Here is a 13732-nt window from a genome sequence, read left to right on the forward strand (position 1 = left end):
CATTGCCGATCTGGCAACGCGTGGTTTGTGTACGATTGAGGATGTACAACCTGGATCTACATACCAGGAAGGTCCAAGCTGGTTGCGCCTGGAACAGGACCAGTGGCCCGTTAAGACGGCGGGTGAGGTAAATGCATCCATTCCCGAGAGCGAGCTAAATCCCAAGATGGCGAAGCTCAAGGTAATGTTCACACAGGTAGTGGACAATGATTTTTGGAGGTCTCTGGCAAGAAGGACCTACAGGCAGGCAAGGAGGACTGTGGCCGCAGTTCTTAAGGCTGCCAACTGCTTTAAAACGCTGCTTATCAAGAAACGTGGCGTTGCAGCAAATGAGGATGGTGTTAGCAACAATGATAGTTCTAAGTATTATGAGAACTATACTTTCACAAATACATACATGGATTCTGTTTGTGACCTGTTTTTGACTTCCTTCAACCAAGAGGAGGAGATGACCATGGACGCCGAGGGGAAATTTGACTCCCTTCAACTGTATCATCACAAGGTCCAGGTTTGTTGGCCCATTGTGGGTCATGATGGATGTTATCCTCTTAGGACATTTACAATATTGAAAATGTCCGGGAGAGGAGATGAGGCTCTTGAGGCCGCTGCTGGAGGCCCCAGGAAGATTATGAAGGACAGCCCAGGTGTTGTCTTGCTCAGCCGCCACAACAGGCTGGCGCGGCTCATCCTTCAACAGTCCCACGATGAATTGGGGCATGGAGGCCATCGTAAGACGTTGGCGCAAAGCCGCAGGTATGCATGGATCACACATGGCCGCATAGAGGCTATGAAAGTGGTCAAGAGTTGTGCTGCATGTTCCATTGAATATGCCAAGCGTTCGAGTCCCGCAATTGCTAATATTCTGCCAGATCGTGTCGAGCCCTCTGTGCCCTTCAAGGAGGTGCATATGGACCTTGCGGGGCCGATCGAAGTTACGAAGCCTGGCGTTGGTACCAGGAGTTCCAAGACCAAGTACAAAGTTTGGTTGTTGATTGTGGCCTGTAGATTTACACAGGCTGTGTTTGTTGATGTGTTGACTGATTATTCAACTGAAGCCGTGCTGGTCGGCTTGAGAAAACTTCAGGCGTTTTACAATATGCCTAGAAGGGTTACCACAGACAGAGGCACCAATATGGCCGGTGCCAAGCGAATTATGGATGAACTTTTGAAGGATACCCGAATGCATTTTGAATGGCATCTGGTGCCCACCGCAGCACACTCGTTCGTGGGTACTGTGGAGAGGCAGGTTGGGCTGGTCAAGCGTGTGTTGAACAAGAAGTTGGCTGGTGCTACTGTAACCTTCAATGAGTTATTGGTATTGTGTGCTGAGACTGCAAAAGTCTTGAATTCTAAGCCATTGACCTATGCCACCCAAGGAGATGACGTCAATTGCTGGAGAATAATTTCACCTGCTGATCTGTTAGGCGGCAGGACCAACGATGCAATCTGCACCTTTGAGACAGGTTGTAAAGAGCCCATCACCAGGAGGCTGGAGAACTTGGAGGAGTTGACCCGTCAGTTCCATCAGGTGTACAAGGAGCAGCTCATGCCTGAGCTACTCAAGTCCGTCAAGTGGCGCAGCAACAAGGTGCTGCTCGAGCCGGGAGACGTGGTGCTGATCGACGATAGCACAAATTTGATGAAGAAGTTCAGATTGGGGCGTGTGGAAGAAGCGCGCCCAGGTGGGAGGACCGTGGTTTGCAAGTTCAAATTATCAGATGACGCAGCCGCCACGAGTAACGAGACTTCCGCAAGACGTCTGCTCAAGATCAATCTACCCAAAGTTTAGTATAAGTATCGTTCTTGTTTAACTTTGAATTTTATTTTACGGTAGATTTATCAGATATTTTTTTTCGAAAGACAAAAAACGCAAATTTTGACTCAATTTCGTTTAAACTTTCAAATCGACGCAAGATTTTTTCATTTGAAATGCAAACTTAAGTTATTTATACGTTTACGCAAGTTTTTTCAATGATTTAAGTCTTTCCGGGACCAGGGATTTTTTTTCGCGGAAATTTTCCTAGGTACCTACGCAAATACGAACATTTTTATCCTTGTTTAATTGAAATTCGATATGATAAAAAGTAACACAATGAAATTTTTTACATCATACAAATATTTCTTTAAGATTTATTATAATCACATAGATAATTTAATATTACATATATATTAAAATTATTTCTATTTACCTTTTAACCGATGTACCTAAAGAAAAATGCAGATTTTTTTCGTCTTGAATTAAGTAGATTCTTTGAGTTCGAAGATTTAAGCTTAATAAGACCGCTCTATAGTGTATCTTAGCTCTGTTACCTTGGCCAGACATACTACAGAACGGCAAAACTAAAGCATAAGATAATTTTATTTTGATTGCTTTGATTGATGATTCTAAAGTCTCTTGAATTATTCATGATTCTTTTAATTTTTGCTTTGATTTAAACATCACTAATTATGTTTAATTTCAGTTGATGGAGCCCTGCGCCAGAAATCCTGTCGGAAATTATGCAGTATCAAAAAATTGTGATGGAAAGACATAACGTCCGTCAGGATAGCTGGAACATGGCATTATTAATATTTTAAAGATTGGTTAGTTTGTATCTTGAGGGGTTCATTCTAACTGAGGCCCCAAATTGCCTTAATTTTGACTGTATGAATATGTACAAGTTGCTTTCTTCTTAAAACAGAGAGAAATTGCAAACTCAGCATTTAGAGAAGTTCTTTTCTTATAATTGAGCTTTTGTTTTATTTTGGTAATTTAATTTGCATATTTCAATTGCAATTTTATTTTACGCAATTTTGATTCACGAAGATTTAAAATTATGAAATTTTAATTTTCCGATGTTTGATGATTTTTTTTACAGTCATATTTTATTTAGATTTAAGTATCTATTTTATTAAACATGTTAGATTTAAGGATTTACCTATTTTATCTAAGAATGTCTAGATGTAAGCCCGAGTATTTTTCCGCTGGAGAAAATGCTTAATCTTGAGAAGTTTTTTATGAAATTTTTACTTTCTTTTTTAGCAAAAAGATTCAGTAGAAAAAAAATGTCATTATTTAATCTTTCTTTCTTTTGATTAAAAGTTTGAGTTGATTATTTAATTATTGATGCGATTTTTAATATAAAAATCATTTGCCTATTATTATGTAGGTACCTAATCAAAGTTTAGGTACTATTGATTATTAATTCATGTATTCGCAATTACATGGTCTGTAATTCTAACTTTAATTGAGATTATGAGGCCATGATATAATGAGATGTGTGAGTGGTAAATGTGCATTTCATGAATGTTGAATGCTTTTCCCATTCCTTATTCCTATCCTTATGTGGTAGTGGAGTCGGTTTGAGTTATTGTGGTGTTCGTAAGTTACCATAATTAATTTTAGGCCTGATGGCCATGCCATTTTAAACTCTTGTAATTTATGCGTTATGAGATTGTGATTTGTGGACACTGTCTGCACGCATGATGTTAAGATGAGTTATTGTGTTCGATTCCCAGTGACTAGACGGGTGTGTGTTGGAATGATTTTCTTGTATTCCCTGGCAAGTTCGAACCCATTAATTCCCTTTTCCTTACACCAGAGAATGAGTGTGTTACGCGGCATTCCTAACTATCTCCGCGCTTCGCTTGTAAACAAACAAAGGCGCGCACATTTTTTCCTTGTTGATTCCCATGTGAAGAGCTACGTGAATAAAAATAATGTATTGGATGGATATACATGCGCTCTAATCCGTGGAAGATCTCAAATAAGCCTTCCTGCTTAGTTTGACATCATAATGTGGTAAGAATTTATCTTAATTCTTAATAATAAGTGTAGTATGGTATATTTTACGAAGAAATTTAAAACATTAATTTTTCAACAAATAGACCATTTAACTGCTAACTTTTGACATACGAATATTTTCCTTAATTTTATTGATCATTTGAATCTAAAATTATCAATTTCTGATGCTATTTAATATGTTTCGTGCCAATTTAAAGTTTTTTAGAAATTTTATATTTTTAATTAAATTGAAATCACGCAACCTCGATATACAAAAATAATAAACCATTAATGCTATGTAATTAATCTTTATATTTTTGTTTTAGATTCACCGTTTTCATGGTAATAAATACACATTTGTAAACATTCACATGTTGGTCATTCGGAGGGCTTGGAGATTAAGATTTCGTGTACGGCAAGGCATGCGTACCGAAACACTTGTTTCTTATGTATTTCAGTTATATGACTTTAAATGAATCATAGTTGATTAATATCTTTCCAGTCTTGTTTTAAAACCTATTAATATTTGCAAGGACATCAAAGGGGGGGGGGTAAAGGGGTGATTACTCTCCCTTCCGCCCCCCCCCCCCAAACGAATTTTTCATTTTACCCTTCCCCATTTAAAATTTACCCCTGCCAATAGTATTTACAGGGGGTAATTACCCCCCCTAAGCAAATTTTACCCCCCGGGGTAAAATTTTTTTTGGGGGGGAATAAAAAAAACTTGCGGCGCGCTTCGCCATTTTACAACCGCCACAAACAAATCACCCCCCCTTAAAAAAATTTTACTCCCCCTTCCCAAATAAAAAGCTTGGACGCCCTTGAATATCTGCCTGGATTAGAACCAGTTCTGAGCCATACCATGTATAGTATAGTACTATAGTCAATTTTCTACGAATAGTAAAATAAAAATCATAATAAAACTACGAGTTTTGTTAGACCGGGTCTTTGGCCCATTTAGCCTTATAAAACTAGAAATTAATCTTATAATTTTTATATTTCTATCCGCGAAAAGCTGTCTATAATAAATAGCTAATGCTTGTTTGTGAGTACAATAAGAAAACAAATAGATAAATGCTTGTATTACCATACAGAATAAAGAGATAGGTCAATAAAAAATATAATTTTACAGATATTACTTTTTTCGATCTTAGAGGGTGGGGGTGGGGGAAAAGAGTATTTTGTGTTCAACCCTTTATTTATTTTATTTTTTAGCCCCCCAACCTCCCTCAAAAAAGTGCTCTTCTACGATTTAAAAATTAAAAATAATATTTTCAGTAAATATTCCTTTTACATATATTCATAGCTTTAGTCTATCAATTCCTTTTTTCCGCATGTACGTCGGTAATGCTTCAAAAGACTTAAACCTTTTTTTTAGGTTTCGTATTTTTCTTAGAATTTGTAGAACTCAACGTTGTCCGTTTATCAATTCCATGATTTTTTTTACTTTGATAAATGTATGGATGTTGTCATCCTTGTTTATACATATCTTAAGTAATATAAGATTAGATAAGGACAATAATTTCTCGTTTGATTTTATTTTTTAATACAGTATCCCTGTATCCTTGATAATATGATAAAGGATTGCATTACAATAACATTAATGTCATAATCTATCGTATACCTCTTACAGCTTAGTGGACTAAAGGTGAACCCCCCGATCTCCCACGTAATTTGTTTCTTAGCCATATGGGAGTCCTTACTCTTGGGTTTACCTAATCCTTACTTAACCTGACTTATTAAAACCCTCATACATGATTTTCCAATATAAACAAGGATGACAAATTTCATAGATACGAAGCTTATGTATATAATTTGTCGCAACATTTCTAAAAAAACCTACATTTATAAAAATCAAGTGAACTTAATTGTTACATAAACTATAATGCTTGAAATCAATAGGATGATTCCAACATGCCTAATTTAGCGACTTAAGCTATCCGTCACAGACGGACGAACGAAGTGACATATCGTACATGTGAAAAAATCGCCTATAATACGGGGGAGGGGCGTTAAGTTGTCTACTATTATTTAATGTATAAATATTTATCATATTCCATTACTAATGTCATAAGACAACAACAATTAAGACATAAATATACGAAAACAAGTACAAATATGGCCTAAATAGCGCAATAACAATAAATATTTGTAACTATTTTAATGTAATTAATCAGTAAATTAAAATATTTTAATAATTTATAAAACATTGACTTTAAAAAAGCGTTTGATTGGATTGATTTCACAACCCCGAAGAAAAACTTTTTTTTTTAAATGGCTTTTCTTCAGAACGGTTGGCTCTTATCATTTATTTAAAATTGTACTGGAATTGTCTTAAACATTTTTAACTTGGCAGGATGATTCCTGTTAGAGTTAGGTACGATTTAGAAAGGATTGCACCTCTATCATCGATATCCAAAAGAAAGTATGTCCATTTAAAACTTTAGGACTTATAATCACTCTATTGATCTTTTATGAAATACTGATTCCTAGAACAACAAGTTATAAGTAAAGCATTCCTATAGTAAATTTACTTATATATCAATATTCTGCTTATTATGTAATGGGGCGATTACCCCATTCATTTTACCCCTCCAATCAAAATTTACCCCTACCCTGGGGGTGCCGTAGGCACCCCCAACCATTTAGAAGGGGGTATTTACCCCCCCCCCAAACAATTTTGGGGGGGGGGTAAATACCCCCCCAAAATAAAAGCTTGGACGTCTATGTCTGTTGATTTTATAATTTGATAATTATGCGGAAGTGAATGCAAACCGTAAAGGTTTATATGCTGGGAAATGTAAATCAAATATATAATTTGTTTACAAGTAATATACACATTGGAATGGTTATACAGTGTGTTTTTATTTAGCGGAACAACAGTATTGCTTAATTTAACCTATTTATTATTAAAAGAACTGATAATCATTATCAATAAATCAAGAAATTAAGGTTTCTGATTATTAATTTTTGTCAATGGTAAGTGGGTTAAATACAGCAATAAAAACACACTGTATATATACTCTATAGACTCTCAGGATATATATATTCTTGATATCATAATATACAATAGAATTCAATACCCAAAGTTTAGCTATAAACTCATGTAAAGGTAAAATTAAAGTTTTAAAAATAAGGATTTTACCTCTTATACTCTTAACTAAAAATCTCGCTAACCACTGAACCAATATGGGTCTCCAGTACAGTGAAGCTTTTTATAGGTCCAGGGAAGGTTTTTAACCATTTTGAGTGAGTGGATCTCATCCCTCCTTACAAAATATTGCATACCCCTATTCCAAAAAAATTTTCTTTTTTCTTTTTTAACTCTAATTTAAACTGGAGTGGAGGGCGTTTTTTCTTCCTCACTTATTTATTGCCCCTAGAGGCTTCTAGGTGTGTAGCCGCTATCCTAATATATAAAGTAGTAAGCGTTTTTTGTCTGTCCCGAAGGATCTCGCTAACAGCTAAACAGATATTGTTCTCCTTTACAATGAAGCTTCTTATAGGTCCTGAGAAGGTTTTAAACTATTTTTAGAAAGGGTGTTTTTTTACTCCTTTTTTAACTCCTTTGAAACTCAAATTTAAAATGGGATGAGGTCGACTTTTTCCCCTCCTACCAGTGCCCCTAGAGGCTACTAGAGGCGTAGCCGCTAGTCTAAAATACAAAGTAGCTTGATGTCTGTCCGTCTTTGGTTTTAAGCTATTTTCTTGAGGGTGGGGCACCCCAAACCCCCCCAAAAAACAAAAAAATCTCCCCCCCTCCATTATTTTGCCCAAGAATTTGCTGAAGATTTCCTTGGTCCTTTTACAAATTTCGCCTTATTTTTTTTTAAATCATCTCTTGGGGCAAAGCCCCTAGAGGCTAGGGGCGAAGCCGCTAGTTATTATATAAAGTAGTAGGGCTTGATGTCTGTAATTTATCATTAAATTTTCCAATTTAGGAAAAGTTCATATGTGTCATTAAATTCCAAATCCATAATAGCATTAAAGACAAACCGAAATTAAGTAACATAAATGACGTTTATTTGTTTGTGCCGACTATCTTAAAGATTGTGTATGCCTCTCAACGGATCATTTAAGATTGTAAAGCAGCTTCGCTTCTAAAAATTAATGTCTCGTCTGCATGCTTTCTGCATGTGCTTATTGGCATCTAAACAATGTTCGAAAAGTGTATAGAGACAAAAAGCTACGTTTGATTCTTCGTTTTCCATACCTTATAGCTGCGATAGAACTGCTATCATGCAGTTGCAAGTCGTTTTTGTTTTATTGGGCTATTTATAATATTAATTTTTGCTCAAAATAGTCTTTTTTACTATTTTTGTTTTTGAAGAAAATCATAAATTTTCCATTATTATGATCATTATTTTATTATAATGAATATTTGCATTCCCCACAAGCTGGAATAAAGTGATAAATAAATAGTGGAGGATTTTTAATTCAACTTTTTTTTGGCAATTAGAAGTTGTTATCCGCAGCTATCCTGTTTAACACATTTATAAAATAACAAGGATGGCAACATCCATAAAATAACAAGGATGGCAACATTCATTAAAGCAAAGCTCTGAAACAGTAAGACAAACGAACATAACACTTGTAGAGCTTAATAATTACTATATCACATAAAAATTTGTTGTTTAAAATCAGCATGTTTACAATGGACGTACGAACATTCTGGTAATGATTATAGAGTTGATACTCTTCCTAAATCGTACCTAACTACTACAGGAATCACCAGTTTGAAATGAATAGGACAATTCTAACATGCCTTAATTGTAGAAAAAAGCTATCCGTACCAGACGGACCTTCCTTACATAGTTTTCATTGGTTGTGTCAAACCATCAATGGCCATACATTTTAACAGAAGATTATTATAGTGCCTATAAAAATGACATCATAAGGGCCAACTATTGGTTAATTAAAATGTATACTGGCCTGCATTTGTAATATAGTCTGTGTATTGGCCTACCATTCTTCATTTGTATATTGTATGGCGTCATTTTTTTCGGGCTCTACAAAAAGCTTCGCATGTTGATGATAAGATAAAACATTGCAACTTTTATGTTATGCTCTTCAGTCGATAAAAAAATTAAGAGACAATATATCTTTCTTTACATCTCTGATAACTGTTGATTATATTTCCATTACTTTACCTTTCAATATAATTTAAATATTTAATTAAATTTTAATTAACATTCACAATGGATTTTTATATAAAAAGAATAATGCATTTCTTGTTCTCTTTTTTCCTTGAAACAAGGACGATCACCTCAAATAATAGCAAATCTGTTTGATATTATAAGGGAAAAAAGACAAAAATATAAGGTGGTACAATTTTGTGCAAGGACAAGGGATACCTATTTCTGCTACAGTTCTAGGCTCTCATATACCCTTAGGCACCGAGCTTAGTTATACCCGCGACCGTGGCTCAACACGTAGCGCATCCGCTCGTCGTCAGGAAGGTGATAGGTTAAAATCTTGGTCCGACACCGCGCCATAACTAAAGATGTTAAAAATAATTCCTACTGCTGCTATGGCAGGTGCGCGACAAAAATAGTTAGAGTAGGAGGAATGCCTTAAACAGGCGAAACTTACTACCATGCACAGATAGGACTTCTCAGACAAAAGTCGTGGTAGTCTGATGGGCAAATGGACGCTTTACACTGCAATCATAGGGCTTAGGGCTGACAACCCTATCCAATATCCATAAAAAAAAAGCCACATTGTTACAATTGTCAGCGGCCTATGCTCCCCCTGTGGAGCGAAAAGGCTTTTTTTACCGAGCATAGTTATAATTTGAGCGTATACCCGTTCTAATATCCTGCTTATTTTCTACATTTTTAGTATTAAAGGTTTATTACTAAAACTCAGTCAACCCTGCCTTTACCGACATACTGACAGACAGACAGGTATAAAACAAGTAACACAATTGCTTTTGGGTTTATATTGTTTTCTAATTGTACTATATAAATAACTAGCTGCTTCGCCCCTAGCCTCTAGGGGCTTTGCCCTATGAGGTAATTTAAAAAAATAGTAGTTACTGAGATCTTAAGCTTTAGACAGACAGACATCAAGCTACTTTGTATTATAGATTACAAGAAAGTTCGTATATTCATTTTAGATATTTAGCTTTCTTTCTACCAACTACAATACGATATATTTATTTTAATTACTTAAATTTGGGAATATTGATTACTAGGAAGATTAGGTCATACTGTTAAGACAAAGTATCTCAATAATCAAGTCTAAAAGATTCCCATATTCATGTAATTTTGTGGTGGTTTACAGATTTTCTGTTCGGACTTCTATATATTGTTGAATATCGACTGCATTGTTACTCTGTATTTGTTAATGCTTCGTTTTCGTGGATGTTGTCATCCTTGTTTTACAAACAAAAATATATTCTTAAAAGCGTAACGCTTATTTGACAACAACTTTTTGTATGAAATAATTATCCTATTTATCTGATTTTTGGATGCTGTGAGTATTGGTGCACAAAATATGACGTAACAAAAAAAATTAGCCAATGAGAGGCCACTATAAATTTTACCATTGGTCAATAACGGCCTCTCATTGGTTATTTTTTTTTGTTACGTCATATTTTTTGCACCAATACTCACAGCATCGATTTTTGGAACATTGATTCTTATTACAACAAGTTACAATATTTTAATCGAAACATCTCTATAATCAAGTTCTACAAAAATTTAATGTTATGTTATTAAGCAGAAGTCTGTTTTTTTTGCAATCAACAAATATGTGTATACTTTTGATTAATATTTATTCTGCTTATTTAGAGACTCTACAAGTGTTTATATTCGACTGTTCAACAGTTTGATTTCAAAGCTTTGCTTTTATGGATGTTGTCATCATTGTTGTGTTTAGTATAGTTCCTTGTGATAGAATGTGCCGAGCACAACAGGTTAAACCAAAGGTTCACAACCAACCAGTAAATACTTCGCAAATTTCACATAGAGAGATTGAGAGAGAGAGAGAGAGAGAGAGAGAGAGAGAGAGAGAGAGAGAGAGAGAGTGAGAGAGAGGAGAGGCAGAGAGAGAGAGTGTGTAGTAAAGAGAGGCAGAAAGAAAGAGACAGAAATATAGAGGAACAGCGAGAATGTATGGATGGAGAGAAAGACCAAAGAATAGAGTGGGGAATGGGAGGAATAGTAGGGAGGGAGGGGAGATGGAGAGTAAGAGAAAAAGAGAATAAGAGGGAGTGATATAGAAAGAGGGAGAGAGAGAGAATGTAAAGAAAGAGAAAGAAAAAGGAAGATGAAAGAGATGGCTCAAATCTGACAAAATATTAAACGGGATAAAGATGCTACCTTCACCGACAAAGATTTTGTCGTCGTATTAAAGCGGTTTTCCTCAAATTGCTCTTGTTTATTTAAATGGTTATCAAAAGATTAGGTTTTGTTAAGTAAAGGTAAAGGATTAAGGTTTTCGGAAGGGGCTAGAAACATGCATTTTGAAGACATGCGGAAGGGGAGATTCAGTTGTCATAAATAGTATAGATTTGAGTGAAAGCATCCTTAATGGTATTGAATAATAGCGGTCAAGGGTGACATATTAACGAAGCTCTTTATAGTTCCTATGAAAAAGGGCATAAATTTAAAAAATTTTGCCCTAACATTCAATGACGTCATTTTAAAATTGTTCATTATTCTGATATGACGTAATTCGAGATATAAAGTTTTAAAATGTACTCACTTTTTATAGGCACTATAAGGGCTTGGATATGGCTGACGCCCCCCCCCCCCCTCCGTTTTTTTCTATCTCATTTTCTGTGTAAGAAATCTTTAAAAGGCTCCTGTGGCCGCAATTTTTGACATAGAGACTTCAAATTTTAAACTTAAGCTTTTCTGACATGTCTACATAACGTATTAAAATTTTATAAAGATTCGCCGCCGTTTTCTCGCCGACTGCCGACTGCGGCGGTTGGCAGCTGCCAAGTACAGCTGCGGCCGCTGAAACTTAAATTTTGATATTTCTAATGTAAAATTAAAATAAAAGATAAACATTTTCTGGAAAAAAATGTACTTCTAGCTTCAAAAATAAGAAAATTACAGAAATTTTTAAGTAAAAGAAGACCTAAAAACAAAGGTTGTTAAATAAAAGAGTGAAGGAAGCGAAAATTGACTCAGACTTAAAAAAGGTCGGATATTCATTATCATACAGGGGACTTGCACAAAAAAATTAGCCCTCTAGCTCTAAAAAAAACTGAGATAATAGGGGGGGAGGGCGTTGAACGCCCCCCCCCCCCCCCTCACCCCCGACCGATTAAGGTGCGGCAAGGGGCCCGACTGTAAAGGGTTAATGTCGACATTTCATAATCTAATAGGATGTGCGGATGGACCAACTTTAGTTAACGAGTAGCTGCGCTGTCAAAATTGTAGTCATATTCAGTTCATGCGAAAGAAATCAATAAACCTTTCAGACTGAAGTAATTTTACGATTAAGTGACATACGAACGAACATAATGACATTCCAAATATACATCGAAGGAAAGGAAATTTGGCAGTAAATTATATGAATGCTCAATAATTTTGGGTACTTTTATAAAATCTTTGGGTTGGGTCAAACTAATAGTGTTCAAACTTGCCGAAGTCAAGGACTAAAAAAACTGGTTTCTATCTTATGATTGTACATTTCGATATTCGTAGAAAACAGGATATAATACGATGCTATACATGATTTATTTTAGTATGCTTGAGGACTGGTTCTAGTTAAGCGGATATTAGTAGGTTACTTTTTTACTTATATATATACTTACTTATATAGTGAGGGGAAATAAAGCTTTATAGAACACACATTAGTCTCTCAGTTAAAATTAATTTAAACTTTTGTAATAATAATTTGATACATATAGTTTCAAAATAGATATAGTCTAGATACACACTCTCTAAATTAGCCAATAGGAAAACGGCGGAGGAACGATCCTGCCTTATTGGTTAGAAAAGAACAATTTTTTTTCATTTTCGATCGGATAATAAGTCAGCTATAAAATAGTCGCATTTCTTAGGACAAAGCTTTGCCTGGGTAAATTATATCGTGTACAAAATTTTTTCCTCGTATAATTTGAAGCATATTTGAATTTCTTATAATAAAGTGAGATTTCGTCTAATTATATCCTTGAAAATTCATTCGCTCGCATTATTGGAATGAATTGTGCATAAATAATAAACAAAAGTTTTCGTCTGCTTTGGATTCGTATTTAAGTTTGACGAATTAAGAAATCATATTGACCATCTAGATATACAATATCTATTAGTTTCAATTAAAACTTCAAACAGTAATAAAATAGAGAATAATTATGTAAGTGTAAGAATAGTCCCTTTCGTGGCAACGCCCCTTAAGGGGCGATTCGTGGTATTTTAAAATGCTTTTTATAGGTTATAATTTTAGGTTAGCTTAGGTTATATTGGGCTAGGTGATTACCCCACAGTGTTAGGGAATTGATACCGCATGGTTAGAGCCCCCCGCAGTGGCTAGAAATAGGAGAAAAAATCCACTGTGACAAATAGGAAGAATCGCCCCTTAAGGTGCGTTGCCACGAAAGGGACCATACCCTCATGTAAGTAATTCATTAGCGTGCGACCAGGGATTTTAAGGGATAAGACAATGGACGACAAATTTATGTACTTTTCCAATCATGGTTAACAAAATTGCCTATAACGTGTTACCAATCAAGATTTAATTAAAGTACACAAAGTTTTTAAGCCAACGAATGAGAGTGTGTTTTATAATGCTTTGGACTAAAGTATAATTTACAATGGTACCTCCTCCCACCCCTTATTCCATTCACTAGTCTTTACAAGACAAAAGGGGTAGTTGCACCAAATGCATTTAAAATTGAATTTAGTGAACTGCATTTTTTTTCCTGTTCAATAGTTTAAACTACATCTAAAGGACATATATTTGAAAGAATTTCAATTTTCTACCAGCTAGTTTTAAAAACATTAAGACTTG

The sequence above is a fragment of the Acartia tonsa genome, chromosome 14 (genome assembly GCF_053477335.1).
Source record: "Acartia tonsa isolate MP-2025a chromosome 14, ASM5347733v1, whole genome shotgun sequence".
Taxonomy (NCBI): Eukaryota; Metazoa; Arthropoda; class Copepoda; order Calanoida; family Acartiidae; genus Acartia; species Acartia tonsa.